The sequence below is a fragment of the Pelobates fuscus genome, chromosome 7 (genome assembly GCF_036172605.1).
Source record: "Pelobates fuscus isolate aPelFus1 chromosome 7, aPelFus1.pri, whole genome shotgun sequence".
Taxonomy (NCBI): Eukaryota; Metazoa; Chordata; class Amphibia; order Anura; family Pelobatidae; genus Pelobates; species Pelobates fuscus.
Window position 1 is genome coordinate 105748774 of NC_086323.1, and position 22299 is coordinate 105771072.

General features: G+C 40.0%; 1 pseudogene; it reads right to left on the minus strand.

Moving 5' to 3' along the window:
- Positions 1–21101: 21101 nt before the first annotated feature.
- Positions 21102–21870, minus strand: LOC134568747 (protein LLP homolog; annotated as a pseudogene).
- Positions 21871–22299: the final 429 nt, after the last annotated feature.

Genomic DNA, 22299 nt, shown 5'->3' on the forward strand with positions numbered 1-22299 from the left:
GTTTAGATGACTGCCTGATTTCCCATCACAGATGCTTGCTAGGAATAACACTGTGCAAGACAAAGAGTGGGTCTAAGTGCCCATAGTGCAGTAAAGTGTCCCTAGTGAAGTGAAAAAGAGAATAACGAGCTGGCGCCCTATCAGGGGACGTGTATATGGCATAGATTTTAGGAACCGGGAGATGGAAAAAGATGATTGGTCGTCCTCCTACTTCAAATTTGGGGCACTGCGTGTGCAATCTAATGTGCCACCAGATAGGAGTGGTGTGTTAAGTAGCACTATTCCTATCAGTGTAATCCCTGTTATGTGCCTTTTTTTTGGTTTGGTTTTTGAAGCCACAGTGCAGCACCAGAGGCCCGAAAAATTAGGCATGTACACATGCCTGAAAAATTAGGTATTGTTGCAGCCACTGCTGTAGCAGCGGCCAGAAAATGTATGTTTGTTTCTCAGGCAGAAAGTGCCCTAAAACATTGCGGCTTGAACCCTAGTTGGTGGCGGATAAGTCACGCAAGTCAACATTCAGAGCTAAAATACCGCAGCGTGTGGACCATTTCTAGCCCAAGGCAGCTCATCTCATCAGGCCTTTTTTAGTCAAATGTATCGCCCACTGTCAGTCCCTTCGGGATCCATCCCTCATTCATCTTAATAAAGGTGAGGTAATCTAGACTTTTTCGACCTAGGCGACTTCTCTTCTCAGTGACAATACCTCCTTTCTGACAGGACACTTGAAGCGGGGCAGGCCAGAAGTTCTATCGCAAATTGGGATAGCTCAGGCCACAGGTCAAGCCTGCACACCCAGTAGTGAAGGGGTTCATCGCTTCTCAGAGTGTCGATATCTGCAGTTAAGGCAAGGTAGTCTGCTACCTGTCGGTCGAGTCGTTCTCTGAGGGTGGATCCCGAAGGGCTGTGGCGATGCGTAGGTCTTAAAAAGCTCCGCATGTCCTCCATCAACAACACGTCTGTAAAGCATCCTGTCCTTGCCGGCGTGGTCGTGGGAGGAGGAGAATTACTTTAACCTCTTCCCCTGTTAGATTCCCGTTGTGCTGTGACATCACCCTTATACGCTGTGTAACGCATACTTTTTAATTTATTTTGCAAATGCTGCATCCTTTCCGAATTGTTGTAATTTGGTAACATTTCAGACACTTTCTGCTTATACCGGGGGTCTAGTAGCGTGGACACCCAGTACAGGTCGTTCTCCTTCAGCCTTTTTATACGAGGGTCCCTGAACAGGCACGACAGCATGAAAGACCCCATTTGCACAAGGTTGGATGCCAAGCTACTCATTTCCCGTTCCTCCTCCTCAGTGATCTCTCTGAAGGTATGTTCTTCCCCCCAGCCACGTACAACACCACGGGTACCAGATAGGTGACAACGAGCACCCTGTTGTGGTTGGTCTTCCTCCACATTCCTCCTCTGACTCCTCTTCCTCACAATTCTCTTCCAGCGTTGCTGCAGGTCCAGCAAGTGATGCTGATAAGGCTGTTTCTGGTGGTGATGGTGACCACAACTCTTCCTCTTCCTCTTCACGCTCATCTACGGCCTGATCCAGCACTCTTCGCAGGGCACGCTCCAGGAAGAAAACAAATGGTATGATGTCGCTGATGGTGCCTTCGGTTCGACTGACTAGGTTTGTCACCTCCTCAAAAGGAGCCTACAGGCATTGCGCATGAGCGTCCAGTAACGTGGCAAAAAAATTCCCAGCTCCCCAGAGGCTGTCCTATCACCCCGGTCATACAAATATTCATTAACGGCTTTTTCTTGTTGGAGCAGGGGGTCGAACATTAGGAGTGTTGAATTCCAACGTGTAAGGCCGTCGCAAATCAAGCGCCTCACTGGCATGTTGTTTCGCCGCTGGATATCTGCAAAGTGCGCCGTGGCCGTGTAGGAACGCCTGAAATGGCCACACACCTTCCTGGCCTGCTTCAGGATGTCCTGTAAGCCTGTGTACTTATGCAAAAAGCGTTGTACGATCAGATTACACACATGTGCCATGCACAGGACATGTGTCAACTTGCCCAACTTCAATGCCGCCAACAAATTTGTTCCATTGTCACAAACCACTTTGCCGATCTCCAGTTGCTGCGGAGTCAGCCACTTTTCCACCTGTGCGTTCAGGGCGGACAGGAGTGCTTGTCCGGTGTGACTCTCTGCTTTCAAGCAAGTCAAACCCAAGATGGTGTGACACTGCCGTATCCGGGATGTGGAATAGTACCTGGGGAGCTGGGGGGGTGCCGTTGATGTGGAGCAGGAAGCAGCAGCAGAAGAGGACTCAGCTGAGGAGGTTATGGAAGAGGATAGAGTAGGAGGAGTAGAGGAGGTGGCAGCAGGCCTGCCTGCAAGTCGTGGCGGTGTCACCAACTCCTCTGCAGAGCCACGCATTCCATGCTTGGCAGCTGTCAGCAGGTTTACCTAATGCGCAGTGTAGGTGATATACCTGCCCTGAATATGCAGACCAGGTATCAGTGGTTCCCCCAACACTGTGTGCCAGACATGCCATTACTTCCTTTTGCACAATCAAGTACAGGTTGGGGATTGCCTTTTGTGAAAAGAAATTTCGTCCGGGTACCTTCCACTGCGGTGTCCCAATAGCTACAACATTTTTGAATGCCTCCGACTCCACCAGCTTGTATGGTAAAAGCTGACGGGCTAATAGTTCAGACAAGCCAGCTGTCAGACGCCGGGCAAGGGGGTGACTTTCTGACATTGGCTTCTTACGCTCAAACATGTCCTTGACAGACACCTGACTGTGGGCAGATGAGCGGGAACTGCTCAAGGCGAGAGACGGAGTGGCGGATGGTTGAGAGGGGGCAAGGAGGACAGCAGTGGTTAATGTGGCTGAAGATGCTGAACCAGGAGGAGGATGGTGGCTTTGAGTTTGTGTGCTGCTTGTACTCATGTGTTGATTCCATAGGTGTTTGTGATGTGCGATCATGTGCCTACGCAAAGCAGTTGTTCCTAGGTGGGTGTTGGATTTCCCACGACTCAGTTTCTTTTGGCACAGGTTGCAAATGGCATCGCTGTTATCAGAGGCAGACACACAAAAAAAATTCCACACTGCTGAGCTCTGCAATGACGGCATTCTGGTGGTGGACACAGCATGCGTTGATTGGCGTGCTGTCGGGCTGACCCCGGGTGCCGATGCATGCTGTCTGACTGTGCCACTAGCTCCTTGCGATGACCTCCCCCTGCTTCCAACTCGTCTCCTCCTCCTCCTCTCTGTCTCCCCATCTGAACTTTCGCCCTGTTCTTCTGCTTGCCGAGCGAGCACCCACGTGACATCCATGGACGCATCGTCATCATCAACCGCTTCATTTGTATCTGACAACTCAGCAAAGGAAGCAGCAGCGGGTACAACATCATCATCATCACACCGTACGTCCATGTGTGTAATGCTGCCTGACTGAGACATATCCCTGTTATCTACATCCTCTGGCAATAATGGTTGCGCATCACTCATTTCTTCAAACGGATGTGTAAATAACTCCTCTGACAGTTAAAGTGAAGCGGCTGTGGTGCTAGTGTTGGTGGTGGTGGCAGGCGGGTGAGTGGTATCTTGAGAGGTGCCCGAAGCTAAGCTGGAGGAGGATGGTGCGTCAAGGTTCCGAGCGGAAGCTGTAGAAGATTGGGTGTCCTGTGTTAGCCAGTCAACTATGTCCTCAGAACTTTTCAAGTTCAGGGTACGTGGCCTCTGAAAACTGGGCATTATTCTAGGGCAAAAGGGAATCACAGCACCATGACCACGACGGACCCTGCGGGGTGGCCTGCCTCTGCCTGTAATTTTTTGGGGGATTAGTGGTACTATGCGTGCAAGCTACTGTGAGACCAGATAAGAGTGGCACTGTGCACTGGTAGAGGTTGGCAGAGTACACACTGTAGGCCTGACACACACTTATGAAGGACACTGACTGCTATTATATTACAGTCAAAAAAGTTTTTTGGTTTTTAAATGCATGCTATTGTGACACCAGATAAGAGTGGCAAAGTGCACTGGCAGAGGTTGGCAGAGTAGACGCTGTAGGCCTGACACACCCGCTTGAAGACAACTAACTGCTATTCAATCTATAACAGTGAAAAAAGTTTTTGGGTTTTTAAATGCACGCTATTGTGACACCAGATATGAGTGGCACTGTGTACTGGCAGAGGTTGGCAGAGTAGAAGCTGTAGGCCTGACACACCCGCTTGAAGACAACTAACTGCTATTCAATCTATAACAGTGAAAAAAGTGTTTTTGTTTTTAAATGCACGCTATTGTGAGACCAGATATGAGGGGCACTGTGCAGTGGCAGAGTACACACTGTAGGCCTGACACACACACTTGAAGACAACTAACTGCTATTCAATCTATAACCGTGTAAAAAATGTTTTGGTTTTAAATGCACACTATTGTGACACCAGATATGAGTGGCACTGTGCACTGGTAGAGGTTGGCAGAGTACACACTGTAGGCCTGACACACACTTATGAAGGACACTGACTGCTATTATATTACAGTCAAACCATTTTTTTCGTTTTTAAATGCATGCTATTGTGACACCAGATAAGAGTGGCAATGTGCACTGGCAGAGGTTGGCAGAGTACACGCTGTAGGCCTGACACACTCGCTTGAAGACAACTAACTGCTATTCAATCTATAACAGTGAAAAAAGTTTTTGGGTTTTTAAATGCACGCTATTGTGACACCAGATATGAGTGGCACTGTGCACTGTAGAAAGATAAACCTGAACTGGTCAAGTGAGAAAGGGCGCCCCCTAGTGCATAACTATATACATATGTACATATGTACAATGAAGTTGTAAACAACTTTTACAACTTCATTGTACATATGTATATAGTTATGCACTAGGGGGCGCCCTTTCTCACTTGACCAGTTCAGGTTTATCTTTCTACTAACACATGTATGTGAGGGTTATCCCCTGTTTTGGTCGCCCCTGGACACACACCTAGTTGCTTTCCCTTTGGGGTACCCAACTACTCTACTTACGCACTGTGCACTGGTAGAGGTTGGCATAGTACATGCTGTAGGCCTGACACACCCGCTTGAAGACAACTAACTGCTATTAAATCTATAACAGTGAAAAAAGTTTTTGGGTTTTTAAATGCACGCTATTGTGACACCAGATATGAGTGGCACTGTGCACTGGCAGAGGTTGGCAGAGTACATGCTGTAGGCCTGACACACACTTATGAAGGACACTGACTGCTATTGTATTACAGTCAAAAACTTTTTTTGTTTTTAAATGCATGCTATTGTGACACCAGATATGAGTGACACTGTGCACTGGCAGAGGTGGGCAGAGTACACGCTGTAGGACTGACACCTGCTTGAAGGACACTGACTGCTATTAGATTACAGTCAAAAAGTTTTTTTATTTTTAAATGCAAGCTATTGTGACACCAGATATGAGTGGCACTGTGCACTGGCAGAGGTTGGCAGAGTACACGATGTAGGCCTGACACACACTTATGAAGGACACTGACTGCTATTATATTACAGTCAAAAAGTTTTTTGTTTTTAAATGCAAACTATTGTGACATCAGATATGAGTGGCACTGTGCACTGGCAGAGGTTGGCAGAGTACACGCTGTAGGCCTGACACACAGACGCTTGCAGACAACTAACTGCTATTCAATCTATTACAGTGAAAACATTTTTTTTTTATTTTAAATGCAAGCTATTGTGACACCAGATATGAGTGGTGGCACTGGGCAAGTGGGCACAGTATCCACTGTGAGCTGATACAGAAGCTGGCAGGCAGGCAACTGCAATTATATTACACAGGGAAAAAAAGCAGACTGATGTTCTAGCCCTAAAAAGGGCTTTTAGGGGTGCTGTCCTTACAGCAGAGATCCGATGAGTCCTTCAGGACTGTAGTGGACACTGAATACACTAGCCTAGCTATCCATTTCCCTATCAAATCAGCAGCAGCTACACTTTCCCTCCTCTCACTAAGAATGCAGCTTCAAAATGAATCTAAAATGGATGCTGTACAGGAGGTGGGAGGGTCTGGAAGGGAGGGTCTCCTGCTGATTGGCTGGAATGTGTCTGCTGTTGAGATTTGTACATACAGTGGGAAAATAATAAAGGTTAGCAGCTCTAAAACACCTAATATGTGGTATCCCCTACACCACCATAGAAACACAAAAATACATACAAAACGATAGGTGGAACCGCTTGAATCTTGGATAACCTGAAAAATACAATAGTATACACAGAATAGACACGACATATCAAAATTTGGGAATCCCCAGGCAAACGCCAAAGGTCAGCAACTCAAGAAAGAGAAATAAAAAGAGAAGATTACCAACACAGAGAAAAGAGGGGGAAGAAATAGACACAAAGGGTATTTTTAATTTAATGGAAACAGAGTTACCCATTAATCAGGTACAAATACTTCAAAAAGGTCTAAAATTTGCACCTACCACAGATATTAATAAATTTGATTTCTACATAGACATTAACAAATTCATCAGACAGTTGTGTCTAAAAATGTTTTTCCATGAAAGAGAAGAGAAAGTGGATACTAAGGCAGTCTCGGAATATAGACACACAGATCTTGAAGTCAAATCAGACTTTTTTCCGAAACACCTTATTTCTGACGAGCTTTCAAATTAATGGTGATGAAAGAAATTAAAAAGATGAAACCATTAAATCAGTACCACCAAAATCTGTCTAAGAAAGAAAGAAATGTGGTAAAAGAGCTACAACAAAACAAGGAAATAATAATTAAACCTGCGGATAAGGGTGGAGGAGTGGTAGTAATTCCAAAAGACAAATATTTAAAAGAAGCCGAAAGAATACTATCCGACATAGACACATATAAAAAATTAAATAAGAACCCAACAGAAGAAGTAAAAAGTAAATTTGACACATATATTAAGAAAGGATTAGAATTAGGCATTTTAACACCACAAGAAGCAACATACTTAACCACCCCCCATCCTATTATGCCAGTATACTATCATCTCCCCAAGGTTCATAAAAATAAAGAAAACCCTCCAGGGAGACCTATAATATCTGGTATTAACTCTGTGTCGTCCAAAATTTCAGAATACTTAGATCACCTCTCACAACCAATAGTCATTCAAAACCCTGCGGATCTTAAATACACAATACACATTCTACAAATTCTAGAAAATACCACTTGGAATGAAGGCAACTCCCTTGTCACATGTGACGTTACCTCGCTTTATAGTATCATTCCCCACGAAAAAGGGTTAGAGGCAGTACGATATTTTTTAAACAAACAATTTTAAGGAAGAGCAGATAGCATATATTTTAGAAGGCATTTTTTTAGTACTTACAAACATTTATTTCTGGTTCAATGAAGAGTTTTATTTACAAACTAGGGGCACAGCGATGGGTACCAAGTTCGCCCCCAGTTACGCAAACCTGTTTATGGCCTACTGGGAAGAAGCATTTATATTCAAAGGCCATACATGGGGGGCGAACTTGGTAAATTACCATCGCTACATCGACGACATTTTCTTCATTTGGACAGGGTCACATGCAGAACTCACTTTATTTATTCAATATCTAAATAATAACCAATGGAATATTGTTTTAACAGCACAAATTAGCACAACACAAATAAATTTTTTAGACTTAGAAATTTTTATAACTCAAAATAAGATCTCCACTAGAAACCACTTTAAAGATGTCGATGCAAATAGTTATATCAGAAGAGAAAGCTGCCATCATACCCCTTGGTTGAGTAATGCTCCCAAGGGTCAATTCATGAGAATTAAAAGAAATTGTACTAATGACCAGGACTTTTTGGAGCAAGCGAATAAAATAAAAACCCAATTCCTAGAGAAAGGGTATGATGAAACTTCCCTCCAAGTAGCCCTAAATGAGGTACAACAAACACAAAGAACAAATTTATTAACATATAAAAATAAGAAAAATAAGGGATGGAGCACAGATATTCCATTCATATTCAACTATCACGGCAATAACAGAAAAGTAAATAAAATTATGTGTAAATATTGGCACATTCTGAGAGACGACCCAATCTTACAAAAAGTGTTACCAGAAAAAAACAAAAATAATCTATAGAGGGGCATTAGTTAAAAGCAGCAATAAAGACATAATAAAAGAGAAAAACCTTTTTTTCAATGGAAAAAGGGTTTTATGGTTGTGGATATTGTGGAGCATGCAAAAACACGAAAAGTAGAAAGAGACATCTAGTAGATTTAGAACCCCATATAAACAAAAAATTTACTATAAGAGATCACCTAACTTGTCATTCTAAGGGGGTTATCTACGTTTTAAAATGTCTGTGCAATTTAGTTTATGTAGGTCGCACCATCCTAAGCTTAAACATTAGAATAGCGGAACATGTTAGAAACATAAAAAATGGTATAGAAACCCACAGTGTTTCTAACCATTTTAAAAAAGTACACGGACAGAACCCAGAAGGAATGTTTTTCTGCGCAATAAAACAAGTGAAAAAAGATTGGAGAGAAGGAGACTACACAAATAAGATTGGAAGAGAAGAAATTCAATTTATTTTTGATTTTAACACTATGATATCTGAAGGTCTAAATAATGATTTTGAGCTATACCATTTTATGAAATGAAATATTTTTTAACCTATGCCCAGAACGATTTTTTAATATATGTTATAGCAGAAGTCTTCTCACTTATACACAAAAGATTTTAAATATGCTATCTTAACATATTTGGAAAGGTTTTTTATTGAAGTTTAAATATCTATATTTTATCAAAGTTATTATCTTTTTAGACCAGCTATGCCTTATGACTTTATCTTGTCTTTTATATTTACCAAAAACTGGCTTGTATTTTTAGAAATATGTCTCATTTTTAAGCTTATTTTAACTAATCAGTATATTTAATGATATCCGTTTTAATATAACTTATGCACTCTATTGTATCTCTTCGGAAGACTTTTGGAACGCATGTGCGTTCCACAGAGACAAAAAACCATTGACTACCCTACAGATTTGGAACGCGCATACGTTCAGATATAGGAAATTAAAGATGACGTTGGTGGTAGATCGTGGTTGAAACTCACGTGCGTTCCACTTCGGCGGAACACGGAAGTAGACGCCGGTATGTGGGACGCACGTGCGCTTGATAATGACGGAACCCAGAAGTAATTTCTTACGTCTGGAACGCACGTTGCGTTTCAATATACGAAAATACCGGAAGTAAATGCCCTATTGGAGAAAAAAGTCAGGCGGGAAGCTTAAAAGAAGAAAACAATCCGGAGTGAAGTTTATCCAACTGAGGAAGCCTAAGCAATAGGCGAAACGCGTTTTGGACACTAACTAAGGACATTCTTTTAGAGACTTTTATTTGACTAGTTCTCTGTTTACTGCACTTTTGACCAGTTGTTTCTGGTATAAGGAATTTTATATTTTTTGGAATAAAGCATTTTTAAAGGAATATCTGGATATCCTACAGCTTTATTTCGGAGTACCAAATAAGAGCACTAAGAGGAAAACCAGGATCTTGACTGCACAAGGGTCTGGACAACCCCTGAATGGTCCAAAGGAGCATACTAAAAGAGTCATATGATGGAATGTGTCTGCTGACTGTGAGGCACAGGGTCAAAGTTTACTCAATGATGACAAATAGGGGGCGGATCGAACCGCGCATATGTTCGCCCGCCGTGGCGAACGCGAACACGCTATGTTCGCCAGGAACTATTCGCCAGCGAACCGTTCGGTACATCACTAGGTGTAATATGTTTATCTCCATCCAGTTTTTTTGGATCTAAAGAAATGTTTATTCCCAAATACTTGCGATGCGATTTAGCCCATATAAAACCATACATCCTGTTCAATTGTGTTCTTTCTTCTTGTTTTAAATCTCGTGATTATGCAACAGTTTTCCCTAAATTTAACTTGTAATTTGATAGCTATATTTTGTGATTGTATTCATTGTTTCTTGAATTGCAGTATCAATAAGCTATCGTCTGTGTAAAGGACAAAAATCTAAACAAATTCTAATATTATAAAATGTTAAATGATGTCAATTTTATATTTCAGCTAAATTTAGTTTTGCATATCTTGAGAAGCATGGCAGAAACTCGTCCTATGAGAAATTTGTGTTTAGTGATCTATATTCCAAAACATTCACTGTGACTCTTTCCTTGGAGCACAGGTGCAGAACCTTGCAATTTAGATAAGAAATTGTATTAATATTCATATGATGAATTTCAAAGCTGACTAAAATATTAACACAGTTCCCTGTTCTGCAACTGAAACTGCAAAGACTGACATATTTTGCAGATATCTTGCTATTTTCAATTCACTTTAGCAGGAGAGGTTTAGTGTTTCTGAAAATGTAATTTCTACAGCAATAACAGAGCTTTAAAATGAGTAGAGCATCACAGTTTATATTTGTTCCAAAATTATAAATAAAGATAAAATTAAATGAAAAGGCAAATATAGAAATTCACCAATGATTTCTATGCTATTACCGTATATACTCGAGTATAAGCCGACCCGAATATAAGCCGAGGCCCCTAGTTTTACCCCAAAAAACTGGGAAAACTTATTGACTCGAGTATAAGACTAGGGTGGGAAATGCAGCAGCTGCTGGTAAATTTCTAAATAAAATTAGATCATAAAAAAATTACATTAATTGAATATTTATTTACAGTGTGTGTATATAATGAATGCAGTGTGTGTATGAGAATGCAGTGTGTGTGTATGAGAATGCAGTGTGTGTGTATGAGAATGCAGTGTGTGTGTATGAGAATGCAGTGTGTGTATGAGTGCAGTGTGTGTATGAGTGCAGTGTGTGTGTATGTGTGTGTGTAATGCAGAGTGTGATGCAGAGCCTTGGTGGGAGGTGGGCATTTTTATTTTTTAATTATTATTTTAATATTTTTTTATTTCATTACATTTTTATATTATTATTATTTTTTTATTTTATTATTATTTTTTATTTTATTATTATTTTTATTTTATTTTTTTATTTTTATTTTTTTATTATTATTAATATATATATACATTTTTTCGTCCCCCCTCCCTGCTTGCTAGCTGGCCAGGGAGGGGGGCTCTCCTTCCCTGGTGGTCCAGTGGATGGGCACTGTGTAGGAGGGGGCTGTGGGGGCTGCAGAGAGATGTTACTTACCTTTCCTGCAGCTCCTGTCAGCTCTCTCCTCCTCCGCCGGTCCGTTCAGCACCTCGGTCAGCTCCCAGTGTAAATCTCGCGAGAGCCGCGGCTCTCGCGAGATTTACACTGTGAGCTGACAGAAGAGCTGAACGGACCGGCGGAGGAGGAGAGAGCTGACAGGAGCTGCAGGAAAGGTAAGTAACATCTCTCTGCAGCCCCCACAGCCCCAGTCTGTATTATGGCAATGCAAATTGCCATAATACAGACTATTGACTCGAGTATAAGCCGAGTTGGGGTTTTTCAGCACAAAAAATGTGCTGAAAAACTCGGCTTATACTCGAGTATATACGGTAATTTGCAACAGTAATACATTTTAGGAAAGAAAAGAAAAGTGGATGGCGCTTACACAGTAAGATGGAAACACAGTACTGGAGTGGAAAAGGTGTTCCCCAACACCCTAAAATCAAAGTAATAAAGAAGGGTACTTGAGAGCAACAGGTGCCAAATAAACACACCACTCCCTGTGTATCAATAAGAAATAATAATTTCGCCACGGCGGGCAAACATATGCGCGGTTCGATCCGCCCCCTATTTGTCATCATTGAATTCGTGAGTGCATTCAATCACTGTCAAATATTTCTTTCTGTATATACAGTCTATACTATGTATTATTTTTGTCTTCATAGGAATTTACTACATGGAACATCTCCTATATATACCTGTACATACATAAGTATTTTTATTTCTTATTGATACACAGGGAGTGGTGTGTGTATTTGGCACCTGTTGCTCTCAAGTACCCTTCAGTAATACATTTTAGTTAACCATCCCCCTCCCCCCCCAAAAAAAACACTATACAATAATTCTAAAAGTATTTTGTCTCTGTTATTTGAACTGTGATATTGTAATAAACCCTACCTAGTGGAAAAAATATCTATAGCTTCCTAAAACATTTATGGGGAATAAAGCAGATGTGAAGCCTATAATAAAAAGTACAATTTATTATAGGAAAATGGTCCGAGCTGCCACCGGGTGGCACTCTAACACAGAAAAATGAACCACAAGATCAGGAAACCACAACATCGGAAACAGAAATCATTGTCTCCAAAAGGGAAATAGAAATATTAGGAATGCTATAAGTACAAATGATTGCAGTGTTTATAGTGATAGAAAGTAGAGATGTATACAGAAAGAATTTTAATTTTACTTGGTTTTGTTTTGGTTGATATGTTTTAATTTTTGGTTCGACTGAAATTAGTTCAAACATTGATTCGACTTGAATACAAAATAAAAAATGTTTAGTTAATATAATTTCAATTTGAATTATTCATCCCTATGGGGAATGAATGAATTTAAAAGGTGGCTGCCGCAACAAACCCCTAAAGGGAGATATTCAAGTTGGAAAGTTAACAGGATTGTACTAAAGTGAGAATTCAAAATACATTTCAAAAAGAATTTCAAATTTTGGCGCAGAGTAGCTGAACTGAAAGCACAGTGGAATTGTTTCAGTTCGACAATTTTGACCTTAATTTTGAAATTCACTTTGAATTCATATTGAATTCTCACTTTAGTGAATATAACGGTAGAAAGTTATTAAAGTGACACCATAGTCACCAGAAAACTACAGCTTAAAGTAGTGGTTCTGGTGTCTACAGCCTGTCCCTGTAGGCTGAGCACTGAAAATGCTTCCTTTTCAGAGAAAAGACAGGGTTAATATTAATGCAGAGGAACACCTGTAATGGCAGTCACTTAGACGGCCACTAGAGGTGCTTCCTACATCAGTGCTGCACTGTGTGTAGCACCTACATTCAGCGTTTTCACGCTCTGCATAGGATGCCGAATGTTCCTCATAGTGATGCATTAATTCAATGCATATCTAAGAGGAAATGCGGATTGGTGCAGCACAGCATTTTGCTGCACATGCGCAATAGCCACCCAATGCTTTCCTTTGGGAAAGCATTGGATTGGTTGATATTGTCAGATTGATGATTTCAGACAAGAAGGTGGAGCCAGGTGGGGCCAGCTGCGGCAAGTCTAACACAGGGTGGGAAAAAAGGTGAGTAAAATCACCATTTTATTTGAGATCTAAGAGGGGACAGTCACCTAAAAAGACATGTTTTTGTACACTTGACATTATAGTGTTTGTTTATAGAAATATCTTAAAATAATATATTGGAAAACATGAAATATTGCAAGATACCAAATATTGTGTATATTTGAAAATTACAGTTGGTTAATGAATGAATGAACTGCCACCCCATGCTAGAAACCATCCATTGGTTTACAGATGTGGAGACTAGCAAAGAGTCAACCACCAGGAAGGACACATCACAATAGCAACACCTCACAGTACCTCTGAACAATGAGAAAGTGTTTGTTGTGGCTTTATATAGAGGAAGCTGATATACACCTCTCCTGCATCACACATGCGTCACTCTTGTGCCATCCATCCACCTCCACTATACCTTGCATCATTATGGGTATGCAGTTAATTACAAATCTGGTAAATTCATTGCTCCCCCCAACAATTTGTATGTAAAAAACACAAAAGCTAAATATTACAGGTTAATAAGGCAGAAATTGGTGTCTAGATTTTCTTTTCTTACCAATGATATCTCATTATGGGGATAATTTAAATTGACGTCCAATGAATGCCTATTAGTTACTATTTACGATTACGATTGTGTAACTTCCCACAAATCTGGACAGATTATACATCTGGGGCAAACACAAAATATAGGGGTGGAGCTTGTCTGCCTGAGCAGATCAGATGTGCATTGTCTAAGCTCCACTGACTGAGACTGAAAAAACGATGATTAATCAGTTCCGCTTGCTAATCCGGACTGAAACCAGTGATCATCCAGGTAAGGGGACGACGGTGCATTCAGGGATACCAAATTTGTTCTTTCCTGTTACCAGAACATTGGTATTAAGGCTTGTGGCCTACACAATCATAGGCAGAGGAGAGACGGCAGTTTTCCAAGCCCTTCACCCGGAGGAGTTAAACTTGTACCAAGCTGCCCCTTCCCCATGCCCTTGACCAGTGGGGTCATCCCAGTCTTCCCCTGACATACTCCACATACCTCTTTAGGCTACAAGCAGCTACCCTGACACAAGCTTGAGTTGCTGCTATCACTCTTAAAATGAAAGGCTGCTCTTACTCTTCAAGTTCCTGACTCGACACAACTTGCGATGACCCTCCAAGACACATTTGAGCTCCTACTCCACAATGTTGACATGCTCTTCGCAAGCTTATGGGCAAAATTGGAGTGACACAGCACCAGAACCAGGAGGAAGAGCACATTAGAGATACATGGGAGGTGAGTGGGCCTCCTTTGGGCGCTACCCCTTGTCAAGCACCTGGAACTGCTCCTTTTAGGCCCGCCTGGGCTGAAGGCCACCGGGAATATAATTCCTCTGCATCTACCAAGGAGGCTGAAGAACCACCACTGCTGGCGGCGATGTACCACCAGGAGCTTCTGCTGTCCCTTGATTTGGAAAGACAAGTCTGTTGCTCTGCGAGGCCAGCCTTCTACATAGCCCGGTGCTGGAGGGATTCCACACTCAACTCCTGCCTTCAAAAGCTCCTAGACAGCCTCCACGCACCCCCAATTCTGGGGATAGACTGACGCTGGACTTGCCAGGGCCACTCTTATCACTCTTATTCTGATGATATCCACATGCCTGCTAACATGGCTCTATGTGTTTATGGGTTTTTTTTTGTGTTTTAGTTTTTTTTTCCAATTCTTTTATTTTCCATAACGATTTTACTTATGGGTTCGCTAGGTGTCTTGTCCTGACATGTTAAATGCAGCTATAATTCAAGCAGTATAGGCTTGGGGGGGGGGGGGGCTACCTTTATTTTATAACCTTTGCGTAGATAAGCATGTTTCATTAACTATCCACCTAATTATAGCTTACTCCAGGTGGATTTGATGATTCTTTAGTTATAGCTAACTGCTAATTTACTATCCACCATGTAATTTTAACTACAAGTCTAGCTCTCTATCTATACCTGATGTCATTGTTCTGCTGTAAGCTTTGATGTGTTAGTTTGGCCTATATACCATAACTTATAACCATAACTTATATATATCGCTTTGCATATTACTGCAATTTTTATGTGTGACCATTTGATTTATCTCCCTCTTCATTTTCTGTATCCAATCTTCCTTTGCCTCAATAAAAGAAAGATTTACAAAAAAAACAAAAACAAAACAAAAATACAAAATATAACATATCCCCAGAGATTTTGACAGTGGTTCGTGATCAATTTGTTACATAAAAAGTGTCAAAATATACAGCTGTTGTGTTGTGTTGCAGTTTTGAATTTGATGATTTCTTTCTAAGCACTATAATCAATACAACTAATGCACTGCTGATGGTAAAAGGAGTCTTGGGTGCCCTGCCCTTTTTTTTTATCAAGTTTTTTTTTCATTGGTTAAAAAAAAAAAAAAAAAAAGTGGTTATCCTAGCACCCAAATCCTGACCCCTCAGCCTCCAAAAGGAAGGATTTGTTTCCTTTGCTGTGCCCTGCTGTCAAAGTCTAATTGGGAAACGTTATCACATTGAGATACTGTGAGGCGGGGGCTATGGTTTGCTTACACCATAACCACTACAGTAACTACCTTCTCTCCCAGCATAAAAACATAAACATAACATGCATTCCTAGAATTTAGGTACAGGGTATCAAAACAAAACCCTATGTGGTTTTTAAAAAGCAAAATAAGACGTAGCAATACAGTTTATGTGAGAGCATAAAATTAATGAACTAATGTATAGCAAATGCCATAATTTCTTCAGTCATTAATGCACAGAAAAACTTCAGCTTCATGCCAGTGGTACACATAAGATTTTATGCCAGTGATACGCACTCAGTGTATATCATTGTTTATCTCTTCCACAAATGTAATTTGTGAAAATATCTTTCAGTATATTGCTTTTATCGCCACAGAACACTAGTTGTCTATATCATTATTTTTTAAGATATTAGGTGTATATAAATCAATTATCTTTTACTGTTGTTATTAAGGATCCTGTCCAAAAAATATACCAATATATCACATGGAGCGCAATACACAAGTCTGCAGAAACCATTGCAAAGGTACCAATGTTTCAGCGATGACAGTATTTATAGAGATGATATAGGGAAGTGCATAATCATAACCACCAGTAATGAGTAGATTAAATCAATAACATAACTAATGACTACCAGAATGCTTACTTCAGATCATGGAGCAGAGCCAAATCCATTTGGTTGTACGGATGTGGTAATAGTGTGTTTTATATATTGAGTTCTCTAACCAGATGACCAGTCAAGGATCTTTCTAATAAATTACCAGCCTCTTAATTATTTATCTTTTTTGTGAGAATGTGGGACCAATAGACTTTAATAAATCGAAAGCTAGATACACAGCTAGCTTGGACACTTTAAGAGAATACCTAATCCTCTATAATCCTCTCTTATTATATCCAGTATTCTTGGCCCCATTCAATTCAATTTTTGTTTCACTCAGAAAATTGTTGTGTTGACTTTGTCAGTTGTCAGGATGATGAATCAGTGGACATTACTAAAAGATGAGAAATTTCAAATATGCAAAATTTAATGATTGCCAAAAAAAGTTTCCAAGCATGCTTTTTATTTCACACCACATACATTGTATTTCTGAAAGAATTTTCATGGATGACAAAATGTTACATTGTCATGAAATTGTCATTTAATGTAATAGAAAATATGTTGTTATTTTTTTTTATGCACACGTAGCATATATATTGATGTCAAAAAGTATTATTTCACTTATATTTTCAATAAGCTTAGGTGTCCTGTAAGAGGATGAGATTTATGTTTCTATGTAATAATACTGTTATGTCATTTCAGCAGGGCTGGTACAAAGATTTTCACTGACGTAGGCAAAATTCCAGTAAACAACTGTTTTGTTTCCCCAACATTTAACTGTATTCTCTCATCCTTTTATTCAACTTTCCTCTTCCTTCCTGTTCCCAGTCTCTTATTTCAGTGTCTTTCATTCCTTTCAGACAATGCACTTACTTATTTTCCTCCATCCTTGCCATTTTTTTTTTATTAATAAGCAATATACTTACATATATAAACATGATGTGGCAGGTGTGTAGAAAAATATCTCAACATGCCTATTAATGAATATGTAAATACATGTACATTTCTTTGTTTATTGTGTCATAGAATTTACATATCAAGTTATAACTGCATTTATTTGAGTGATTTTGACAAGGGCCAAATTGCGATGGCTAGATGACTGAGTCAGAGCATTTCCAAAATGGCACGTTCCTGGTATGTAGTGGTTAGTATGTACCAAAAATGGTGCAAGGAAAAACAACCGGTGAACCAGTGTCAGGGTCATGGGCACTCAAGGCTCATTGATGCACGTGGGCACATAGCCTGTCTTCTTCCTATAGTACAGCTCTTCCCCGGTAAATGACGCACACACACACACAATGCCATCCACTTGAGCTAAAAGAAATCATGATTTATCAGGCCAGGCAATCCTCCATTTAGCAATCTCCAAATATAATCAATTATCCACAAACGCTGCAGTAATGTATGTCCCCTAGCCTTTTCTGTATGGAAGGTGGTGGTCCAACCAAACAAATGATTGCACAAAATAGACTGACAGACTGATAACAGCAACTGGATTTCAAAGTAAAAAGTGAATCTTCTTTATTTTCCCATGTATGGGTATTCAAATTAATTAAGCGACATGCAGCATGCAAAGGGACAAAGTGACATATTACAACAGTGTTTCATATCCTTGTACTTTAACCAAACTCCTCTTGTCCTCTTAGAGCTTAAAAAATGTACCTCACAAGCTTCATAATATGGAACACCTGAAGATATAGGGGTTGTGCCTGAAGTTCACAAATTGCAGCTAGAACCTCAAAATCAAGTAAAGGCCAAAAGCATATCCACTAAATGACACCAAGACATAAGCAAATCAATCACATATTATTATTATTATTATTATTATTATTATTATTATTGTCGTTTAGGAAGCACCAACAAATTCTGCAGTGCTGTACAATAGTTTGTAACAAGGCAAGTTGGACACACAGGAAAAGAGGGTGTAGAGGACACTGCACAAATTAAATTACATTCTAGAGGGAGTGGGGTAAAATGGCACAAGAAGTAAGGGTATATTTAATGTATGGGAAAAAGTAGGTTACTAGAATGAAGAGTTAGTTTTTTGGATAACACATTTGCAAGAGGAAGGCAAGGTGGGTTACAGAGGGGAAAGCTATTAACAGCTTTATTGATATGCTTTTCTAAAGAATTTCGTTTTTTATGATCTTTTGAAGGAACTGAGACTGGAGAGAGAGTCTGACAGAGGGGGTAATGGGCTGGACATAGTTGTGTAATAGGGAGATAGGTAGGTAGGTAGTAGCAGCATTATATAGAGATTTATAAGCAATCACCAAAATGTTGACTGAGCCTTAAATCTTACAGGAAGCCAGAAGGGTGTGGAATGGGAGGTGCAGGTGGACCGAATATGCTCTAGGTTGAGACAGTGGAGGTGTTACGAGATTGATGTACCTTGGATGGCTTGATTTGGGAACGGAGTCAGCCGATGTCAATGGTCAACAAATGGTGGTCAATTAGAGGAAAAGGAACATTGGAGAGATTAGACCCAGTAAAGAGATTGGTGAAGTTGAGATGACAAGTGTTTCCTGCTGTATGATTTGCTGAGTTAGACCATGGCATGAGGCTGAAGAAGGAGGTTACAAAGAGCAGTCGTAAGGCATCAGAGCTGTTCGAGTTGTTAATTGGAATATTAAAGTCCTCAAGGATAAGAGATGTAATGCTAGAGGAGAGGAAGTTGGGTAGTCAGGAAAAATAGTGTTCAACGAATAAGCCAAAATGACCAGGGGGGCAAAAAATGATAGCAATAGGGAGCCAATGTGGACTTCAACAGAAGGGAAAGATAAGGCAGGGGATGCATGACTGGTTAAAATGTACATTGGGGGGGGGGAGAGAAATCTTGGAGAATATTAGGCCACCAAAACTAGACCTGTGCAATTCGTTTCGTTCTGAATGTCAAATCGGAAGAATTTCGGGCAATTCAGACATTCGGATACTTCCGAATGTCCGAATGGCTGAATTGCAGAAGTTTCGAAATTGCCAAAGTTCTGAAGTTCTGAAATTGCAAGTATTTGCAACACTTACAACAATCAAGTAACACACATTTCTATCAAATGTAAGTTACTTAGCCAGTCAATGGAATCACAGGAATGAATAAGTAGATAACTCCCTAATTCCAACGGTATTAGGGAGCTATCTACTAAAAGGCTGAACAACCTAAATTGGTCTTTCAGTCAAATTTATTAATACTAAGTGAAGATTACTTAGTATTAGTAAATTATGACCCTACTCGCTATACCACGAGTAGGGGCATGTCTAGTAAACAGTGAGCAGCCTGTGTCTACTCACTGTATAAAAAAACCAACCAAACAAAAAATCACGTGTCCCCCCCTTGAGCCCCCACCCGTGCCACGCGAGTGGGGGCTTTTAACCTGAATTAACCAATCAGAGAGTTATGAGTCAAATTACACAGCGTGGGAAAATTCCAAAGAACTTTCCCATGGTGTGTAAAATGACACAGAGCACTCTGATTGGCTTGATTTCAAGCTAGCCAATCAGAGTGCTGTGACAGGTAAATGTAGAGACTTACTTGTCAGTCTCTTCATTTACCTGTCAGAGCACTCTGATTGGATGGCTTAAACAAACCAACCAGAGTGCTCTGAACCTAATTGCAGGGCGGGGCAAGGCTTTATAAACCTTCCCCTGCCCTGTAGAGCTTAGTCTGCGTGGTGCCCTCTATGGGTGAAGATGGAATACTTTTTTTGCGCTCAAGTTTATTTTTTATTTTATTTTCCAAAGTGCGACGGTTATCATGGATTTTTATTTGGCCTTTTTTTGAGCCGAAAAAAGATTTTAGGAAAAAGACATCAAATGGTAAGTTTTCTTTTATTTTTTACAGGTACCTAGTTATTGGTCCCCCCTCACTATTCACTAGTCACCTGGGGGGATTACATTTTTATTTAGGGCCCCCATCCGCTGCTCAGGGGTGGGGGCCAGGGGTGAGGACAATAGGTTCCCCCCCCCTTATTGGTATTTAGGGCCCCCACGCGCGGCTCAGGGGCGGGAGCCAGGGAGGAAGACAATAGGTCCCCTCTTATTATAATTTAGGGTCCCCATCCGCCGTTCAGGGGTGGGGCCGGGGGGGAGAACAACAGGTCCCTCCCCTTTATTCTAATTTAGGGCCCCCACCAGCTACTCTCGGTTTTCTATAATTTCATATAAATTGAGTAAAAATGTTTTTGAAATTCATTAAATATTGTTTTCGATACAGCCAAAGGGATGGATCTCAAAAGAAAAGTTAATTTCGGAAGCATATAATATTTTATTGTGTAAAAACTTTTTTATTTTATTTTTATTTTAAATTTGTATGCATAAATTAAAGGTGATGTTTTTTTTTATTCCTCACTTCCAATTGAGATAATTGTATATTTAGTTATTGAAGAGGTAAACCTATATATTTTTTCTCAAATGAGCCAACTTTAATTATGTGCCCTCTAATTACTGCCTTGAAGGCAGACCAAATGGTCCCTATTGAGAGTTGGGGAGATTCATATTCTTAAAAAAGTTTTTTATAACATTTTGTAGGTTTTTAGAGATATGTTTTTGTTTGAGAAGGGCTTTGTTGAGTCTCCAATCTTGTCTAATTTTTTTTTTAAATTCAATTTCTTAAAATATAGGTGCATGATCAGACCACGTTGGAATTAAGATTTCACATTTTAAGTCTTCATGGAAAAGAGAGGCTCTCGCTAAAAATAAATCTATACATGAATATGAGTTGAAGGGAATAGAGTAAAACATATAATCTTTTTTTTCTGGATTAAAAGTTCTCCATATATCCAGAAGTTGATGGTTCTTTAACCATTTTTTTTTTTTTTTTTTACAGCAAGCATTACTTTATTCAACTCCCTGTCAATCAATCAAGTCTCAGGGGCAGAGAAAATTGATCAACATCTCACTTATTAGGCAATGTGTGCATTAACATTACAGAAAAAGGATTAACAACCTAATGCCTTACAGGAAGGCACTCAAGTATACTAAAGGCTTAATTATACTGTAAAATAAAAGAAAATCATGCAACTACAAAAATATAGATATATTCTTGATAGTGTTCGATCAGTCAGGCTTGGTGTTACTTCATTCTGCAGATTTAGAAGATCTTGTAGCCAATCCTTGTTAAACACCAGCATATAGCCAAACAGTTAAAGTCCAATAAAATACTCTCCAAAGACCATCTACCACACTAATCCTTTGTGAGGTTTTGTTTTCCCTTTCTTCTTCCCTCGTTGAGTTCTCAGCTTCTTTTGATGCCTTGGGTTCATCCAGGCTGGATATTGACCATGTTCGTTAAGGAGGCTTTTCTTATTTCGTTTTGCATCGGTTTCCATCTTACCTTCTGAGGTATTGGTTCCATTTCAGATTTTTCCTTAATTTTCTCGACAGTAACAACCGTTGCAACATCTTTCACATCTTCCATCAAAACATCTGCCTTTCCTTTGGCTACGTCATTTTTTAATCAAGCAAGTTCTTTAGGCGCATTCTTCTTGCACTTTTCTGCACGCATTTTTCGCTTCCATTTGCTTCTTAAGCTTTTAGCCATCTTAGTAAGTTATAGCCCGAATCCTCAGCGCAGCCACTAAATCCCAGTCACCATGCGGCCCCGTGCTCACCGGATATCTTTAATCAATTTTTAAATCTCTTTGCTTCTGTTATCACCTTCTAATTTATAGTCCTCCCTACTTGCAATTTTTTTATCCAATAATATATCACTATTTGAATTAAATCCCCCCCCCATAATTAATTGACCTTGTGAAATATTTTCCACTTTTTCTAACAAAAGCTTTCAAAAAGAAGCTGCATTTACATTGGGTGCATAAACATTAACTATTGTGAAAGGTGCATTATCTATTTTTCAAATTAGAACAATGTATCTTCCGTCTTTATCGATCTCTTTATGTATGATTTCTACAGGTGCCCCTGCTTTTTTTTTTTTAATAACACGACATTATTTAGTGTTTATATTTCTTATCATACATTTGTTTTTTAGAGTGAACATCCAGTGTGTCTCTTGGATTAGTGCAGTACAAATTCTTTCTTT